This window comes from Octopus sinensis, linkage group LG10 (assembly GCF_006345805.1).
Source record: "Octopus sinensis linkage group LG10, ASM634580v1, whole genome shotgun sequence".
Lineage (NCBI taxonomy): Eukaryota > Metazoa > Mollusca > Cephalopoda > Octopoda > Octopodidae > Octopus > Octopus sinensis.
The window spans coordinates 45,476,755-45,498,758 of record NC_043006.1 but is presented as its reverse complement, the minus strand read 5'-3'; the positions used below and the strand labels follow the sequence as shown (position 1 = coordinate 45,498,758).

The following is a 22,004-nucleotide window of genomic DNA, read 5'->3' as shown; positions in this document are numbered from 1 at the left end:
ATCCTTTGGTATGCTGGTCTGCTTCCTTTGATGGAAATCCTTGTTGAGAGAAATTTATGTTGGTTGGGACACCTACACAGAATAGACAACAGCAGGTTCCGCAGACAACTCATTTACTCTCAACTACGCAAAGGGAAAAGAAACCGTGGAAGACCTAGAGGGAGGTTCAAAGATACTCTCTCTTTACTCTCTTACTTGTTTCAGTCATTTGACTGCGGCCATGCTGGAGCACCGCCTTTAATCGAGCAACTCGACCCCAGGACTTATTCTTTTGTAAGCCCAGTACTTATTCTATCGGTCTCTTTTGCCGAACCACTAAGTAACGGGGACATAAACACACCAGCATCGGTTGTAAAGCAATGCTAGGGGGACAAACACAGACACACAAACACATACATGCATATATATATACATATATACGATGGGCTTCTTTCAGTTTCCATCTACCAAATCCGCTCACAAGGCTTTGGTCGGGCCGAGGCTATAGTAGAAGACACTTGCCCAAGGTGCCACGCAGTGGGAGTGAACCCAAAACATGCACCTCCTGCTAAAAGAAATATGAAGTGGAAAGGAAATGATCATAATAAGTGGCAAACTAAAGCAAAAAACCAACCAGTATGGAGAAAGCTTATCAAGTCACGCCAAAGCCATTAACAGATGACTTACAACAGATAATAACTGGAGTGAAATAAGTCTGATAAGAGTCATTTTACTACAGTTATACAACTAAAGCACCAGGGAAAGCATGAACATCACACTTTCCATCTCTGTATATTCTCTTAAAATTACAAGAGCCTTAAAATATACACAGTAAAAGACTGAGGCAGAGTTTGATGGCATCAAAAGTCCACTTTCAATAATTTTTTAACTTGTCAGATGTTAAACAATCTCTATGTTCGTGTGTCTGTGTGTAAATGTGTGTGTGTGTGTTTGTGTGTGTAATAAATGAGGGCAATAGAAAATGGAGTTAGCAAGATTCTTGCTAACTCCATTTTCCATTTCCCTCATTCATTATAAACTCAAAAAATGGTGCGGAATTCCTGATATAGATCCGGAGTAACACTTATATCATAACTAGATGACATCAGGTAGCCTAAACGGAGAAAGTGCTTTAATCGGCATACTACTAACCATATATAAAAGGTCCAAATAATTACTTGTGTGTGTGTGTGTGTGTGTGTGGTTATGTGGTAAGCTGCTTGCTTACCAACCACGTGGTTCCAGGTTCAGTCCCACTTTGTGGAACCTTGGGCAAGTGTCTTCTACTGTGGCCTTGGGCCACCAAAGCCTTGTGAGTGGATTTGGCAGATGGAAACTGAAAGAAGCCTGTCATATATATATATATATATATATATATATATATATATATATATATATAAAAATTTAGCAATTAAGGACAACTACTTAATAAGGAAAACTTAACAAGAAATTGTCAGGTAGATAGCGTGAAAGACCTCATAAGAGAAAAAATTTCGAAAATAATTATTTCTTATTGAACATATTAATTTATATATAGAGGGCATTATATATATAATATATATATATATATATATATATTATATATATATATATATATATATATATATATGTATGTGTTTGTCCCTCCACCATCACTTGACAACTGATGTTGGTGTTTGTGTCCCCATAACTTAGAGGTCTGGCAAAAGAGACCAATAGGATAAGTACTTGGGTTACAAAGAATAAGTCCTGGGGTCGATTTGTTCCAGTAAAGGCAATACTCCAGCATGGTCACAGTCAAATGACTGAAACAAATAAAAGAATATAAACATATGTACAATACTGCACACTTCAATTTATATAAATATATATATATATATATAACACACATGCATGTGGAAGAGGTAGCTATATGTGTGTGTGTGTGTGTGTGTGTAAGGGGCGCCACATCTATCAACTGCTCTCTTAGCCAAAGACTATAGAAAAAGATACTTGCCCTGGGTGTCACACAATAGGAGGGTAACTACAAACTTGTAGTTACAAAGCAAGCTCCATATCAACAGAGCCATAATATATAACATATATTGGTTTCAAATATATATATATATATATATATATAGCTAGTATGCTCCACTGGATGTGCAGTGTCAGTGTGCATACACGACAGAGTGTAAGCACTGTGAGAGAAAAGTTGGACATAAGAAGCATCAAATGTGGTGTGCAAGAGAGACGATTGCACTGGTATGATCATGTGTTGCGTATGGATGAGGACAGCTGTGTGAAAAAGTGTCACACCCTAGCAGTAGAGGGAGCCTGTGGAGAGGTAGACCCAGGAAGACCTGGGATGAGGTGATGAAGCACGACCTTTGAATGCTGGGCCTCACGGAGGCGATGACAAGTGACTGAGACCCTTGGAGATATTCTGTGCTTGAGAAGACACAGCAAGCCAAGTGAGACCATAAGCGTGGCTTATACCAGTGCAGCATAACAGGCCCATTTAAGAGTACCCTTCAATCATTGGACAATAAACTGTGTTTGCAAAGATCTATTGAGTCAAGTGAAGTCATTGTCATGGCCAATGACAGTACCGCCTGATTGGCACCCATGCCAGTGACACGTAAAAAGCACTATTCGAGCGTGGTCGAAGCCAGTGCTGCCTGATAGGTCCCATGCCGGTGGCACATAAAAAGTACTATTTGAGTATGATCATTGCCAGTGCCACCTGAATGGCTTCCAGTGGCACATAAAAAAACACCATTCAAGCGTGGTCAATGCCATGGCAGTGGCACATAAAAAAGCACCATTTAAGCATAGTCACTGCCAGTGCTGCCGGACTGGTTCCCATGCTGGTGGCACATAAAAAGCACCATTCAGGCGTGGTCAATGCCAGTACCGCCTTATTGACCCTCGTGCCAGTGACATGTAAAAAGTACCCACTACACTCTTGGAGTGGTTGGCGTAAGGAAGGGCATCCAGCTGTAGAAACTTTGCAAAATCAGATTAGAGCCTGGTGCTGTGGTCAAACTGTCCAACCCATGCCAGCATGAAAGGCGGATGTTAACTGACGATGATGATGATGATGATGATATATACACAATATACAGAGTGGCCAAAAAGTAGGTTTGCAGTTGTCACATAGGCACTTGAAATTCCTTTTAAAACATTTTATTACATTTAAATTTCTATCTTACAATTAACTAAATTAGCGTAGAATAATGGTTTCATATTTTTATATAATTAAGATCTAAACTGTTAATATATGAACGCGAAAGTAGCACACACACACACATCTACATATAGATATGTGTGGATGTATGTGTATGTATAAATATATATATATATATATATATATATATATATATATATATATATATAATATATATATATATATATATATATATAAAGCAAATAAGTGATTTGGTGCCTCAACTTAAGTACCTAATTCAACTGAATCTTAATTATATATATATATATAGATAGATATAGATATATAGATATAGATATATACACACACACACACACACATATGCATAAACATATCTAAATACACACACATAATATATACATAACATACATGCACACACACACACACTGACCTTTATCACCCAACAAAAGATAGTTAGATCACTATCTCACCAGCACACCTATTTACAGAAACAAGAATCACTACTGGCACAATAGTAAAAACCCCACATAGTTTCGTCCTTCTCATTCAACTGACTCTCAGAAGAATCCAGCTACACCCCTTCCTCACTCTTCTCTAATGAAAGGTTTCTTTCATTCCAAACAAAATATTCTTGTCTAAAGCAAACTGTCACCAAATTAATTCAAGCTCTGTACAGCCACTGCAACATTAAAATAACTTACTATGCCATGTTTGGCAAACCAGACAGTCAAACCAAACACATAAAAACTATAATAACAATTAGAAGACAACAGAATTGTTACAAGAGACATACAACAAGCAACAACAACTTACCACATTACCACATTCAAATAACCACTCCTGATCACTCACCAAATACATCGCAACTTAAATTCCTCATTTCTCTTTCCTGACACTTACCAATCCCTAGAAACATAATCTGCCACTTGCTGCCAGCACCAATATTTTGTAACTCCTCCTTTTTTTAATTTCAACTCTAAACTTGATGACATCAGACATCAACTACCAAATACCATGACAACAATATGCTTTCGTTTCACATCTTCACAAACGAGACGTGTTAAACAGAAACAGGATCGTCATCATCATTATCATGATCATGATCATCATCGTCGTTTAACGTCCACTTTCCATGCTAGCTTGGGTTGGACGATTTGACTGAAGACTGGCAAACCAGATGGCTACACCAGACTCCAATCTGATCTGGTAGAGTTTCTACAGCTGGATGCCCTTCCTAACGCCAACCACTCCAAGAGTGTAGTGGGTGCTTTTACGTGCCACCGGCACAATCAGGCAGTACTGGCAACAGCCACGCACAAATAGTGTTTTTTATGTGCCACCTGCACAGGAGCCAGTCCAGCAGCATTGGCAACGACCTCAATCGAATGTTTTTTCATATGCCACCAGCACAAGTGCCAGTAAGGCTCTTAGCACTCCACTAGCACGGATGCCAGTCATCGAATTGTGGAAAAAGGAAACACAATGTCATAATATGCACAACAAAAACATACAACAACAACTTGCCAACTAAGAGTAGGTGTGTGGTAAGAAGCTTGCTTCTCAACCACATGGTTCTGGATTCCATCACAATGTGTGGCACCTTGGGCAAGTGTCTTCTACTATAGCCTGGAGTTGACCAAAGCCTTGTGAATGTATTTGGTACTGAAAGAAGCCTGTTGTATATATGTGTATATATATATATATATATATATGTATGTGTGTTCGTGCATGTGTGTGTGTGTGCGTATGTGTGCGTGTGAGTTTGAGGTACTTGGCGACCTCACCAGAGCTGGCATTGCATAAAAAGCACCCAGTACACTGTTAAATGATTGACACTAGGAAGTGCATCCAACTGTAGAAACCATGCCAAAGCAGATATAGAATCTGGTGGAGTCCTCTGGCTCGTCTGTTCTTGAGAAACTGTCCGACCCATGCCAACAAGGAAGAAAAAAGTACCTTAAATGATGTATCTGCATTTGTGTGTACTCTTGTCTTGTTGTAAATGAGCATCACAGTTAAACAAGCAATGTTATTTTTGTTTCTAGTCTTCAACAAAAAAAAACATGTCTGGCAAGAAGAAAATGTTACCTTGCTTGGAAACCAGTGAGGAAACCAATGAAGATTGGTGATAAGAAGGGGATCTGGCCTTAGAATAATCTGTCTCAACAAACTTCATCTGACCCATGAAAGCATGAAAAATTGGTCATTAATTGATGAAGATTATGATAAAGGAACAGAACTAAACCACTGAAGACCATTAACATAAAGCAATGGCTTCTTCATGCAAACTAACTTTTAAATATTAACATATCCTGATCTCATAATCAATTGAGTTTTACGACTGAGTTTTTTCTAAGACTAATCTCCATGCTCAGTTGATAAAATTTAACCTTTTGCCTAACTAGAGATTGTAACTGTTTGGTTTCCATACAATGGTTTTCCTAACACAGTAAAAGAGTTTATACATTAGATGTGGGAGTCTGTCAGCTTGCCAAAAACACAGTAAAAATATCTTTATCCTTTCATTACATTGCTACAACAGTATTGAATTTCTTTCAACACATTTTCTCCAAACTTGAACAAGGCCAAATTTCTCTTTATAAGGAATTTTCAATGTTGTAACAAACTAATTAACATGTTTTCCTTTTACCTTTGGCCTTCTCCAGTTTAGAGACAGATTACATATTTTAAATTTCTTGTTGTGTTCTTCGATAGATTCTACAAATAGAATCAGTTCAAGAGTGTTCATGGACACCAGTCCAAAATTCAATTAGAAAGACATCAAAGTCCAAATAGTAAAAAGTAATGGGTTTAAAATAGAACTTCAGTAGTGCCAAATATCTACTTAATAATTAACATATTAAGATGAATTTCTGAAAATATATATAAACATATATTTTTTAAATCTAGTGTTTTTAACTGCTTACCAAGTCAATAAATACAAAGAATAATAATATTTCTATGGAGATTAATTTCCATTTACATATGAAGAAAATTAATTAGTGAAACGAGTTAGAGAATAATATCTGTGTTTATTTACACATTCAATTAAGAGCTTTTGTAAGTCTTCATGGATTAGGAGGATGGGAAAATGAAAATTACTGATTCCTGTAGCATTATGCCAAAGACTGTTTACTTCAAAGGCATTGGTCATAGCTCCAACTAATTTCCAATCAGTTGTAGAGCACACTAAGTGAAGGAGGACAGGATAAACTACCTGCATCAACTTGCTATAAAAGCAGGTAGTAATTTCACCTTGTTCTTAGTCTTAGTGCAAGCTTTGAAGAGTGCAGTTCGATTTTAACAGTTATTTTTTCAAAGCTATAATTAAAGTGACAAAGGAGCATATTTGGTATATCTTGCTTTATAAATCCAATAAAGCAACAACGCAACAGAAAGTGTGAGGAATATTAACGCAATATATGGGGATCGGACAATAAGCGTAAGCCACTGTCAACACTGGCTCCAGAAATTCTGAGCTAGAAACTACAGCCTAGAAGATGAGCCTCACCCTGGAAGATCTGTAGAGCTCAACAAGGATGTCCTGCAAACACTGATGGAACAAAATCCTATCGTAACTGTTGAGGAACTAGCAGAGAAGCTTGGATTTCATCATTCAACCATTCATCAACACCTGCATGCTATCAGAAAAGTCAGCAAATTGGGTCAATGGGTTCTTCAAAAATTTTCCAAGTCGAATTGCATGCAGAGAGTAAATATGTGCTCTTCTTTGCTGTCATGTTTTACCAATGAACTTTTGTGAGACCGAATGGTGACTGGTGACAAGAAAGGGGTTCTCTATAAAAATGTCAAGCGCTAAAGACAGTGGGTAGAGACAGGAGAAACACTGACACCCCAGACTAAAGAAGGTCTTTACCCACATAAGGTGTTGTTATGTGTTTGGTGGGATATAAAAGGCTTAGTACACTTTGAACTCTTAAACTCAAGCCAAATGATAACAAGGGAGATCTACTACGAGCAGCTTGAGGGGCTTTAAGTCAGTGCTAGAAGAAAAACAACCATCCTTGGTATCAAGACGAAAGGTGCTCTTCCATCAGAATAATGCTTGCCCACATCCAGCAAGGATGACATTCCAAAGGGAGGAGCAGTTTGAATGGGAAACAATACCCCACCCACCATGTTCACCAGACATTGCCTCATCTGATTATCATTTATTCTGCAGTCTTCAAAATCATTTGGACGGAAAAAATATGAATTCTGTAGATAAGGTCAGAACAGTACTGGAGGAGCATTTTTCATCATAACAAATTAATTTTGGAAGAGGGGCTTTGCAAGTCTACTATATAGATGGAAGAGCACTGTAGAAAATGAAGGAGAATATATTTTAGATTAAAAAGAACTTTGTTTATCTTGTGAGGTATACTTGCCATCTCAATATGGCTAACCACTAAGGGTGGGTGTTACTGTAGCTTGTAGCCTCAGGAGAACATCGTCTCCAGCTGGCCTTAGGCACACTTTCTGTGCCCTTATGGTATTTGCAAAGGGAGGTCAACCTTCCCTCGTCAACCTAAGTGATACGCACGGACTGCAGTTTCTAGGTATTGACCTTTCCTCAGCGTACGACAATCACCGGTTTTCGTTCAGAGATTTATTATTGTTTGTTTATCTTAATTTTCAAAAATAAAAGAAACATAAAAAAACACATATTTATGGGATGACCCAATATATATACACCAGGTGTGGAGGCACCTTAGGTAAGTGTCTTCTACAATAGCTCCACACCAATCAAAGCCTTGTGAGGGGATTTGGTGGATAGAAACTGAAGATGCCTATCATATGTGTGTGTATTTGTTCTCCACTATTGCTTGATAATTGGTGTTGGTTTGTTTATATCTCCATTAGTTAGCAGTTTAGCAAGAGATACCAACAGGATAAGAAGCAAGCTTAAAAAAAATTAGTACTGAGGTTGATTTGTTCAACAAAACTCTTCAAGGTCATGCTCCAGTATAGCCGCAGTTTAATGACTGAAACAAGTAAAAAAATAGAAGATAAATATATATTACGAAAAAATGTCCTGTAATCTTTAATGGGTCATTGGATCACCAGTATACAACTCATCTTTATAGTTCTATATTTAAGAGATGAGCAACTTTGTACATTATTTACATTTGATGGATATTTGTCCTCATCTTGTTTGTTGTTAACATGTTTCAGCTGATATGCCCTCCAGCCTTCATCAGGTGTCTTGGAGAAACATCGAAAAAATATCGTAGAAATGAGAACTCACGTACGAAATTTCCCCAATGACACATGATGAAGGCTGGAGGGTATATCAGCTGAAACATTGTGTTAACAACAAACAAGAAGGGGACAAATATCCGTCAAATGTAAATAATGTAAATAATGAACTTATCTTTATGCTGAGTACCAGAGAGTACATAGAGCAATATGTTTGGAAGAGCTTGGGTGAATGTAAAGCTAGTATCCCAAGAACCCATTCAGTGGAGTCAAACACAAGTTTGAAGCAAAATTCTTAACCAATTAAACATGTCTGCATTCACTGTAGACTAAAAATAGGTTTTATCCTTCATCTACTTGCCTTTACAGGAACCAGTTCTATAGATATTTGAAGTTCATTACAATATATACTTTCCTCTCTCTCTCATTCTCTCTGACTAGGATAGTCATTTATCTCCTCTACTGCAAGACATCTGTCTCTGTCCTTCTTTCATACTCTAATCTCTCATCACTAGGAACAAAGCCACCTTCCTCAATGCTGTTCCCACTTCAGTTGAGGGGTCTTACCTTGCAAGTTACTTTGTGACCTCACTGGTGCTGGTGCCACAATAAAAGCACCCAGTACATTGGTTGGTGTTAGGAAAAGTATCCAGCCATATAAACCATGCCAAAGCAGACAGAACTCAGCACAGCCTTCTGGCTTGTCAAACCATCCAACTCATGCCAGCATGGGAAGCAGATATTAAATGATGATGGTGATGATGATGATGATGATGATGATGCATCAGCTGTATACACCAGCCTTGTAGATACTTGAGGGTCATTCCATTATTTACTCATCATAACACACCATATGTATGAGTCCTTTGCTCATCGTAATGCACTATATGTACATATTGGCCCTTCCTTTCCCCTTCATAATGCACCAGACATATACACTATACATGCACACTAAACATATGCACCAGATGTATGCACCAGCCCTGTAGATACCTGAGGTCCGTTACAAAATTTACTCATCATAAAGTTGCACAATATCAGAAATGACTTGACTATATGAGAGGCTTTTTGATATATTTTCTGATACAAAAATAAATAACTTCAACCTTTTCAACACTGGAACACAATCCTTCATGATAAATTAGCAATTTTCATAACAGCAAATTAAAAAAAAAAAAATTTAAAAAAAAAACAAGAAGAAAAAGAAATATGCAAAGCAATATTTGAAAATGAATAATGTAAAACAGCCAGCTGAATTGTAAATAAGAACGAAAGGAGAAACAGAAACAGCAAGTAATGAAATAAATGACAAACAGTAATGAAGAACAGAGAATTCTAATGACAAGTGAGGTAGAATTAGTTATAAATAAAGCAGCATATAATTCAATTATTTTTTTTTTCTCCCTGTCATCATTTGACAACAGATTCAAAAACCAAGAGACTATTACAGACAACACCATTCAACAAGTTCAGTTTGCTCACATTAAACAATTAAATCAGACTGGTACAAGCAGCAGAAGAATTCTAATAAGAAAATATTGAACAATTTTATATATATATATATATATATATACTTTATTTAAAGCAGCAGAAAATTCAACAAAATCTGTTACTCAGAGTTTCTCGTTGCCGTTCATCAGACAGTTTTTGATGAACGGCAACGAGAATCTCTGAGTAACAGATTTTGTTGAATTTTCTGCTGCTTTAAATAAAGCATATTACTCTACCACTGGTATTTGAGTACTCTTTTTTCCACCTTGTTTCACATTTATGTGTTTACTCCGGTATATATATATATATATATATATATATATATATATATATATAATGTTCTGGCCCATTTTTTTCTCATATTTTACCCAACCCCCTTCAATTCTTCATCTCCTCACATAAAGTTTCTTCTCTTGGGATTTGTATGCAGGCTTGCAAGCTGTAATATGACTTTGCTAGTGCTGATGGCATGAAAAAACACCCCAGACATTCTGTTAAGTGGTTGACTTCAGGAAGGGCACCCAGCTGTAGAAACTATGTCAAAGCAGATACCAGAGTGTATTGCAGTTCTTGGGTCTATCGAATCCTGTCAAACCAGCCAACCTAGGACTTTTAATTTTTAAAGCCTAGTACTTATTCTAGCAGTCTCTTTTGCTGAACCACTAAGTTACAGGGACGTAAACACACCAATACCGGTTGTCAAGCAGTAGTGGGGTGGGGAACAAATACAGACACAAAGACACACACATATGATAGGCTTCTTTCAGTTTCCATCAACCAAACCCACTCACAAGGCTTTGGTCGGCCTGAGGCTATAGCTGAAGACACTTGCCCATGGTGCCACGCAGTGGGACTGAACCCGGAACCATGTAGTTAGGAAGTAAGCTTCTTACCACAGAGCCACACCTGCACCTATGTGGTGTTTATGTGCATGTATGTATGTACGTAGATGTGCGTATAAACAAACAAAGTAAAGTTGTAAATAATGCTGGCAGCAAATGTCAGCATTGTCTGCAAAAAAATGTTGCTTATAGGAAATGTCTGGGTTTGAGAAATGGTAGGGAAAGAAATTACATCAAAATGTTCATAGAAATCAACAATGACAAAGAGGAACAAGCTTATCTTTAATTCAGACTAGAAAATTTAAACAATGATTATTGACTATGATTGAAAGTTTCTGTCCTAACTATACACAGTTGATGAGTAGATAAATATTAATTATAATAATGGTATTGACAAAGAACTGACATGACAATGATAGCTGAAGCACAGTGATTAAGACCAAAAGCGTCTGTTGTGATAGGTCTTTAGAAATATGGAACTATGGAAAAATGGAAAAGGAATATTGGAAATTAATGGCTGGTATATCATTACTGTTGTCGTCGTCATTTTCACATCTTTTCTATGCATGCAAGGGTCGGATGGAGTTTATTGAGACGGATTTTCTTCAGTCTGATGCCCTCCCAGTAATGTGATACTCCCCATCACCATCACCAGGTATGTTTTCAGAGAATTCTGAAAACAAAGGACATTGCTTACACAACAACCAACATCATTTACAATTACCATGCAATGAGACAAAAATACGCGCGCACGCACACACACACACACACACACACACACACACACACAGATATATAACAGGCTTCTTTTGGTTTCTGTCTACCAAATTCGCTTACAAGGCTACAGTAGAAAACAGTCGTCCAAGGTGCCAGAGAGTGGGACTGCACCCACAAAAATGTGGTTAGAAGTAAACTTCTTACCAGACAGCCATGTTTTTTGTCTATGTATTTCTTAAATTTATGACAACAGAACAGAGTTCCCTGAGGTGAGATTCTTCAGTTTCCATCAACTAAATTTTACTCACAAGGATTTAGTTGACCAGAGAGTATGGCAGTAAGCACTTGCTGAAGGTGCTGTCAAATAAAATTGAACCCAAAACCACAGTATAGCTACATAGTAATCTTTTAAACCAGTGTTTCTCAACCATTTTTTGCCTATGTACCCCTCTGATTCCAATTTTACTCGGATGGACCCTCATAACCATTTGAAGTTTAAAAATCATATATACTTCTATAATTAAATTAGGAATTGTATTAAAAAAAAATTATCAAAACATTTTCAGTATTGCATGGTTCAGTGGTTAGAGCATCAGGCTCACAATCATGAGGTTAGCGAGTTTCATTCCAGGTCCAGGCTCTGTGTTGTGTTCTTAAGCAAGACACTTTATTTCATGTTACTCCAGTTCACTCATCTGTAGAAATGCTTTGCGACATTATTGGTGCCAAGCTGTATCAGCCTTTGCCTTTCCCTTGGACAACATCAGTGACACAGAAATGGGAGGCTGGTATGCATAGGCAATTGATGGTTTTCCATAAACAACCTTGCCTGGACTTGTATTTCAGAAGGGAACTTTCTTGGTGCATCTCATGGTCATTTATGACTGACAGGAGTCTTTACCCTTTATTGCAGATGTATAACCAGTTTATTGCACAACAAAATCTTAAACGGACCCTCAATGTTTATATGGATTCCAGTTAAGAACCACTGATCTAAACCATACATCCATTTCAGAGCCAGATGAATGTAATGTCTTGTATTTCCAAACTTAAATCCTACAGATGTTGATTTGACGTTCCATATTTTAAAGAAGTAATAAATAAGGTAAGATAGACAGCAGTATGGCCAACTGAACTTTCCCCTCTCCCTTCCACAAAATAGCTGCATTCCTTCTACTAAAAGACTATGATGGTAGAAATAGCAAAGATGTCAAAGTACCAGATTATATATATATATCAAAATGTATAATTAGAAAACCAGTATAACTAGAAAACCAGTAGAGGGTGGTAACAGGAAGGGTATCTGGTAGTAAAGAATTTGTTTCAATAAAATTCCATCCGACTCCTGCAAGCATTGAAAAGTTAATGTAAAAATGATGATGATGATGATGATGAAGATCTTGACGAATTAAAATAAAGCTGGCAGTGGGAGAAGTGCTGAGGTCAACTTTGATCTTTCTAGGATCACTAAAATAAGCACCAATAATATATTGGTTTGATGCATTCAATCAATATCTCTGTCTCACAAAATTTACCTTTTCTGAAATGATAATCTAGGCATAAGAGATAGGATCATCATTATCAGCACCATTTTAACATCTGGTTTTCAATGCATACAGGGGCCGGATGGAGTTTATTGAAGCAGATTTTCTATGGTCAAATGCTCTTCCTGTTACAAACCCTCAACTTTTTCCAAACAAGGTACTATTTCTCTGTAGATAGATATGTTTCTACAGAAAACTGAAAATGAATGACCTCCATATACAACAACCATGTATTGTCATGACAAGAAGAAACAAGCACACATAAATATCTACATACACACACACACACAAACACGCATATACACAAACATCATATATACTCTTTACTCTCTTTTACTCTTTTACTTCTTTCAGTCATTTGACTGCGGCCATGTTGGAGCACTGCCTTCAGTCGACCAAATTGACCCCAGGACTTATTCCTTACAAGCCTAGTACTTATTCTATTGGTCTCCTTTGCCAAACCACTAAGTTACAGGGATGCAAACAAACCAGCATCGGTTGTCAAGCAATGTTGGGGGGACAAACACAGACACACAAACACACACACATGCACACATATATATACATATATATATGATGAGCTTCTTTCAGTTTCCATCTACTAAATCCACTCACAAGGCTTTGGTTGGCCTGAGGCTATAGCAGAAGACACTTACCCAAGGTGCCACGCAGTGGGACTGAACCCAGAACAATGTGCCAGCAGAATGGCATCAGTTGAAGGTTAAAACAATGTGAAGCACATTGTAACCAGTGATATGTAACAACAGCGAATAGTCTAGTCAATACTGTGACATACATATATACATGGCTTAGTGGTTAGGGCATTCGGAACGAGATTGTATGGTCATGAGTTCAATTCCCAGTGACACACCGTGTCCTTGAGCAAGACACTTTATTTCACTTTGCTCCAGTCCACTCAGCTGGCAAAAACAAGTAGTTCCTGTATTTCAAAGGGCTGCCCTTGTCACAGTCTGTGTCACACTGAATCTCCCTGAGAACTATGTTAAGGTACATGTGTCTGTGGAGTGCTCAGCCACTTGCACGTTAATTTCACAAGCATGTTGTTCCGTTGATCGTATCGTCTGGGACTCTCATCGTCATAACCAACGAAGTGCTCCTACATATATACATATACATATTTATCTGTATAGATACACACACACACAGATACACACACACACACATGCACGCATATACATACAACAAGTTTCTTTCAGTTTTTATCTCTCAAATCTTCTCATAAGGCTTTAGTAGGCCTAGGGCTGTAAAAGACACTTGCCTAAGGTGCTATGTGGTGACACAGAACCCAAAACCATGCAGATGGAGAGCAAACTTCTTAAACACATAGCCACGTCTGCGGCTAGAATGATGATAAATTCAGTATTGCACTGGTTACCAGTTTGAAATGGATATATACTGTAAACATGGAGCTGTCCTGTCAACTCTGTAAATTACAATTGCTTTAAACAGTAGAACCAAGATAACTTTACATTGCTTATTGATCAGCACAAAGAATGGTGTGATTTACAGTACAAAACCTCTAGTAATTGGAAACATTTCAAAAAAGGCCTCTGCTATGATGAGATTATAATGGAAATTTCTACATAATATGGTGTGGCTGTGTGGTAAGAAGTCTGCTTCCCACCACATAGTTCTGAGTTCAATTCCACTGCGTGGCACCTTGGAAAGGTCTCTTCTACTATAGCCTCAGGCCTGCCAAAGTCTTGCGAGTGGATTTGGTAGACAGAAACCTGAAAGAAACCTGCTGTGTGTATATATATATATATATTTAATAGGCACAGGTGTGGCTGTGTGGTAAGAAACTTGCTTCCCAACCACATAGTTCTGGGTTCAATCCCACTGCGTGGCACCTTAGACAAGTGTCTTCTATAACCTCGGATCAACCGAAACACTGAGTGGATTTGGTAGACAGAAACTGAAAGAAGCCCATTATGTATACATGTATCTGTGGTGTGTGTGTGTGTGTGTGTGTCCTACAACTGCTTGACAACCAGTGTTGGTGTGTTTACATCCTTGTAACTTGGTTCGACAAAAGATACAAATAGAATAAGTACCAGGCTTTAAAAATAATAAGTACTGGGGTGAAATTCATTCAACTAAAATTCTTCAAAGTGGTGCCCCAGCATGGCCATAGTCTAATGACTGAAACAAGTAAAGAAAAAAGAAGAAAAGGTGGTATGTGAAATTCTAAATGATAGGGAAACCAGTAAAAGCACAATATCAGAAAAGAAATAAGTAGGGATAAATAGGGCTAACTGGATATGCAATTTTAAAAATCATAAACTGAGTTCAGCTAAAAATCAAATATAACTATGATGACTAAAATAACAAAAAAAAACAGGAAGAAAATCTTCATTAAACTAAGCAAATCAATATAAACTTAGAGAGCGCAAACCTCTGCCAAGGCAACACCAATGACCTATCAACGATTAGCCAGAGATAATTTTTAAAATGAGAATATCTGAAATAACCTCAACTGTTTTTACAAACGAGAATGATAAAAAATGAACCCAACAGCTCTCAGAAATTAAGGAAAAAAACAGGAAAAATAATCCAGAATCCTTGTCCGGTACCGGATCGATCCCAAAATCTAATCAGTTTGTGCCAGTCACGAGGCCAAACATCCCTGAAAGTTTCATCTGAATCCATCCAGCATGTCTTGAGATATCTTGTACATGGACAAACAAAAAAACAAACGCAACTGAAAACAATACTTCTGCCTTCGCTAAGGAGGAGGTCACTAGAATGACTAAAATAACAAAAAAACATGAAAAAAAGCTTCACTAAACTAAGAGAATCAATATAAACTAGAACAAAAGTAACCATCCTCATTACCATCATCATCATCATCACCATCACCATCATCATTGTCATGATCACCATCATCACTATCGTCGTCACCACTATTTAATATCATCAAGGCAGCAAACTGGCAGAAATGTTAGCACACCAGGCGAAATACTTGGCAGTATTTTGCCTGTCTTTATGTTCTGAGTTCAAATTCCACCAAGATCAACTTTGCCTTTTATCCTTTCAGGGTCAATAAATTAAGTACCAGTTGCATACTGGGATTGATCTAATCAACTGGTCCCTCCCCAAATATTTCAGGCCTTGTGCCTAGAGTAGAAAAGATTATTTAATATCATTGTTTTCCATGCTTCCAGGGGTCATATGGAAGTTAATGATGCAGATTCTCTACGACAAGATGCTCTTCCTGTCATCAATTCCTCCACCTGTTTTCAAGCAGGGCAGTATTTTCCCAATGCTAGAAATATTTTTAATGTAAAAATACAAATGGACAGCCTTGATTGCATGACTGCCATGGTCATTTACAACCATTACATGTCTAGCCACAAGTTCATGCATGCACGCATGCACACACATCTTTTACTCCTTTCAGTCATTAGACTGCACCCATGAATATATATCATATATATTTGTGTGTGTATATATATGTATGTGAGTATAGATATAGATATATATGAGTGTATACATATATTTATGTATGTATGTGTGTATGTATATATATGTGTGTATGTGTGTGTATATATATATATATATATATATATATATATATATGTAATAGTATGCCATGCAGTGCCAAATTAAAGCACCCAGCTCACTCTGTAAAGTGGTTGGTGTTAGGAAGGATACCCAGCCATAGAAACCATGTCAAATCAGACTGGGGCCTGGTGCAGCTCCCCAGCTTGCCAGCTCTGGTCAAACCGTCCAACCCATGCCAGCATGGACAACAGATGATGATGATGATGATGATGATGATAGATATTACCAATGATGATAATGATGATGATGATGATGATATATTACCAATGATGATGATATATTACCGTCATCATCATCTTTTAACGTCTGCCTTAAATATATATATAAATATATATAATGGCCTTCTTCTAGTTTCCACCTACCAAGTCCACACACAAGGTTTTGATTGACTCAGGGCTATAGTACAAGACACTTGATGAATCTATCACACAGTGGGACTGAACCCAAGACCACATAGTAAGATAGGAAGCAGGCTTCTTAATTAACCACACAGCCATGCCTGTGCCAATAACATAAATATAAATGCACAATGATGATAAGCTAACTCTGAAAATTGTTTATGTGATATGTAACTGAATAGGGTGTGTTATTTTGGCTGCATTTGAACTAAGCTTTCCAATCAATGATTTAAACATCTATATAAATACTTGAATAAACCAAAATAGTTTCTAAATTTTAAAACCATTGTATAAATCATGAAAATTAAAAATTGCTTTTTATTTTTTAGATTACATAATATGAAATATTGAGCTTGTAATATATATTTATTACACACAATGATAGAAATATATACATATATATATATATATATAATCATCTTGATTATTGATGTGATGTTAAGCAGATAATCAGGCAGTAATTAGATTTAAAAAGTCTGTCCTTACTCTCTACATCAATACAGAGAAGGCACCGCACTGGCTTCCACTTACTAACTTTATACATGGAGAGTCCTCAGAAAATGGTTTAAAATACACAGCATCCACTTGTCGATAACGCAAATATATCATCAGAATAAAACTCTTGGAAGAAAAACCAATAGTATTTCAAATTCCTACACAAAAAGAATGGTAAATCTAAATGAGTTATAATGAAATATAATCTAAACTGCAGCAGCATCAAAAACAGCTTTGAAATATATTTAAATATAAAGAGATAACAACAACAACAAAAAAAAAAAAAAGAGAAAGAGGAAATATTTCATTGCCTTATTGATTATTCTCTCTAAGACTAATTCTCAGTAAAGAAAAAGAATGTATATAAAATTGAAATCTAACATTGCAAAAATTCCAGTGATGTTTGAATATATAAATACTTCTACAGACTTAACTATAAATAACATTTTGAGCCCTTTGTATTATTAAAGACAAACCAACCATCTTTTCCCAAACACTATAAAGTTGGCAAGGAGACAATTTTTAGATTGGCATTTCTACTGAAATGTAATCGGATTGGACGAAATCTTTTTGGCATTGACTTCTCTACTGAGTCTCATGAACATCAAATGTCTAAGGAAATACAGTAAAATCGGAAGCAGTACTACCATGGCTACATAAAACAAAGACACGACTCCAACTAAACAATACACATGCCTGCTAAATAATGGTAGCAGCTGGAAACATAAAGTAGAAATTATAATTTTCTTCTCTTAACTGTTGTCTACGCAGTAATTAGTTGTTCAACTGTTTTCTGTCTGCAACTGGTTTCAGGGATTATCCTGGTTTTGCTATTATCTCTGAATGCAACTATATACTAAAGAGTCTATATCGCTTAATCTGTGCCAATTTCAGCTTTACAATATCCTTTTTTTTTGGTATTATTATTATCATTTTTTTTCTTTACTTATTCAATTTATAATAAATAAAAAATCTATCCTTGAGATGAAAAGGAAAAAAAAAAAATTAATGAATGAAAAAATAATAAAAAGAAAAAGAAAATCCTAAAATCTATTGGAGGTTTTGTGGTTGCCGTAAATGAATCTGCATGTTTTCATAACATTTCAGTCTTGCTTCATTAGCAGCGTTAGCAACAACAACAGCATCTCAGACACAGAATAGGATGAACAAATTAAAATCTCAACATCAACAAAGTATGATTTAATCCCATAGAACCACTTTAAAGTGCAACATCATGCATATACATGTGTGTGCATGTGTATATATATATATATATATATATATATATATAAACAAACATACATGTGTGTGTATATATAGATTTTACTTGTTTCAGTCATTTGACTGCAGCCATGCTGGAGCACCACCTTTAGTCAAACAAATCGCCTCCAGGACTTATTCTTTGTAAGCCTAGTATTTAATCTATTGGTCTATTTTGCCAAACTGCTAAGTTATGGGGGTGTAAAAACACCAACGGGGAGGGGGACACATAATATATATATATATATAATATATATACATATATAAATATATCAGACTTCTTTCAGTTTCCATACAGCAAATCAAGTCACAAGGTTTTGGCTAGCTAAAGGCTATAGTAGAAGACACCCAAGATACCATGTCATGGGACTGAACTGAGAATCATGTGGTTGGATAGCAAGCTTCCTACCATACAGCCATGCCTGCATATGTTTTCCACTAAACTCTGCTGAGTTTTCTTTATTTATCATTTTTTTTTTTTTTGGAATTCTTTAAATTGTAAAGGTAATTTATGGACACCCTGTACATAAACACATACAGTCACACAAAGCAGAATAAACACTTTATGATGGCTCTTTTCCTCACATTATCTCTTTATCTTTCACCAATATTTTAACAAGTCTTTACTGCATGGATGGAATCAATCCAAACATTTGGAATTGGCTCACTTCCTTTCCAATTTTTTTTCTATTGCTGCATCGAGTAATGAAGAAGAATTATCAAAAACAGAGTGTCAAATGCAAGTATCTTTTAAACTACTAAAAACTCTCACCATCTTTTTCTTTGATTCTTGTAATTGATTGACTCCATTAAATCTACATACCCAGCTGCTTTTAAGTTCACCATTCCAAGTAATATAAAAGTTCCAAGTAACATATGTTGCATTCATCATCATTATCATTTTTTCAAAGTCAACTTTTCCATGCAGATTTTCTATGGTTATACGTGTTACCAGCCGTAAACCCTTATCTGTTTCTGTTTCTTCCAAGCAAGGTAATCTTTCCCCATAGCTAGACAGGATTTTGCAGAATATTGGAAACAAGTGATGTTTACAACACTCACAGTGTCAAGACAAGAAGCCACAAACATACTCACACATCTGTCTATCTGTCTATATATATATATATATATAATATATATATATATATTATATATATATATATATATCATCATCATTATCATCATCATCATTTAACGTCCATCTTCCATGCTGGCATGGGTTGGACGGTTCAACTGGGGTCTGGGAAACCAGGAGGCTGCACCAGGCCCCAACTTGATCTGGCAGTGTTTCTACAACTTGATGCCCTTCCTAACGCCAAACACTCCAAGAGTGTAGTGGATACTTTTTACGTGCCACCGGCACAGGGGCCAGAGGAGCTGGCATCGACCATGATCAGATGGTGCTTTTTACATGCCACTGGCACGGAAGCCAGTCAAAGCCAGTCTACCGTTCACTCTGAGTGAGAGGCCCTTTGTCACCAGTAGGGGTAGAAGCTTTCTGAACTTTGCCCAGGCTATTCTTATTCTAGTGGTAACATTCTCTGAGCATTCACCCCTACTACATACTTGATCACCTAGGTAGCGGAAGCTATCAACTACTTCTAGTTTCTCCCCCTGGCATGTGATGGAGTCTGTTTTCTGAGCATCTGTGGTGTTTATTGCCCCTGTGCATCTGCTGCACGTGAAAGCGATCTTCCTGGTTAATCTTCCTTTGATGTTGCTGCACCTCTTATGTGTCCATAGCTTACACTGGGTACATCTTATGGAGTTTCTACCTACACCTTTCCTACAGATCGAGCAGGGCCACCTACCTAAAGGGGTGTGTGATGTGTTCGCCTTCCTACTTACTAGAACTATGGTCTTTGCAACATTGACTGCAAGGTCCTTCGATTCTAAACCTTGCTTCAACACTTGAAGTTTCTTCTCTAGTTCTGGTAGTGATTCTGCTATGACGGCAAGGTCATCAGCATAGAGGAGTTCCTAGGGGCAACCTGTCTTGAATTCCTCTGTTATTGCCTAGAGGACTATGACAAATAAGAGGGGGCTGAGGGCTGATATACATACACACACACACATATAATACATACATAATGTTATAATAAAAACCACAGGTCCACAAGCTACCCAAGGTTTCCTGCTTGAAGCATATATAATTTATACAATAAATATATATATTATATAATCTATATAATACACACATACACAACAGGTTTATTTCAGTTTCCATCTACCAAATCCATTCACAAGACTTAGGTCAGCCTGGGTTTGTAGTAGATGCTTGCCCAAGGTGCCGCACGGTGAGACTGGATCCAAGACATAGTTGTCTTGGGAAGTCAGCTTCTTAACTACATACATGTAGCTTCTTAAGACTACATGGTAGTCCTAACTACATACAACTACCATCTCATATACTTGCACACACAACGACTTGTGAAATAGTTAATTATCCGCCTAAACATAGATCTGATATACTTTTGCTGATTTGCTATTGGACTGAAGATATAGCAGAGCACCTCCCTGTCTTCAAGAGTTTTAGTCATTTACATCAACCCCAGCACTTTGGGACTTATTTTATAGAATGTGGATGTAGACAAACGGCATACGTCAAGCAACATAAGGGGGAGACAACTACAATTGTCAACATCAATGGAATTTGTAGCTGAGATACCAGTGCTGGAGGCACGTAAGAGAACCATCTGAACGTGGCCGTTGCCAGCGCCGCCCGACTGGCATCCGTGCCGGTGGCACGTAAAAAGCACCATCCGACCATGGCCGTTGCCAGCTTCGTCTGGTCCCCGTGCCGGTGGCACGTAAAAAGCACCATCCGATCGTGGCCGTTTGCCAGCCTCGTCTGGCACCTGTGCCAGTGGCACATAAAAAGCACCCACTACACTCATGGAGTGGTTGGCGTTAGGAAGGGCATCCAGCTGTAGAAACACTGCCAGATCAGACTGGGCTTGGTGCAGCCTTCTGGCTTCCCAGACCCCAGTTGAACCGTCCAACCCATGCCAGCATGGAAAGCGGACGTTAAACGATGATGATGATGATGATAAGTTATTTTTGTTTGACAGACAATGCAATTGTTTATGAAGGGGGAACTATAATCTTAACTTGAAGTAATCAGGTGTACAAATGAATTTCATTTTTAATTTTAAGTGATAGAGTTATGTTTTAGGAGGGAGTATAATTTTAATTTTAACTTTAAGCAATAGAATTGTTGATTAAGAGATTATATAATATAAATTCAAGAGACATCTGCAGCCACCTTCAACAGATGTGTATATGCATTCTTCCAGTTCAGTCAGTCAAGACTGTTGAGTCTATAGTCTCAAAAGTATGCATTTTAATA

At 37.2% G+C, this 22,004-nt stretch overlaps 1 protein-coding gene and 1 long non-coding RNA gene across 5 annotated transcripts in view; one reads left to right on the top strand and one right to left on the bottom strand.

The window, feature by feature from the left end:
• The window catches only part of LOC115216354, a 396,571-nt gene that overhangs the window by 358,891 nt on the left and 15,676 nt on the right, over nt 1-22,004 (bottom strand). The window lies entirely within an intron of this gene.
• Nucleotides 1,842-20,338, top strand: LOC118765119. The gene is made up of 3 exons (XR_005000966.1): nt 1,842-1,853; nt 13,975-13,977; nt 20,095-20,338. It is a non-coding gene; the product is annotated as an uncharacterized LOC118765119 (long non-coding RNA).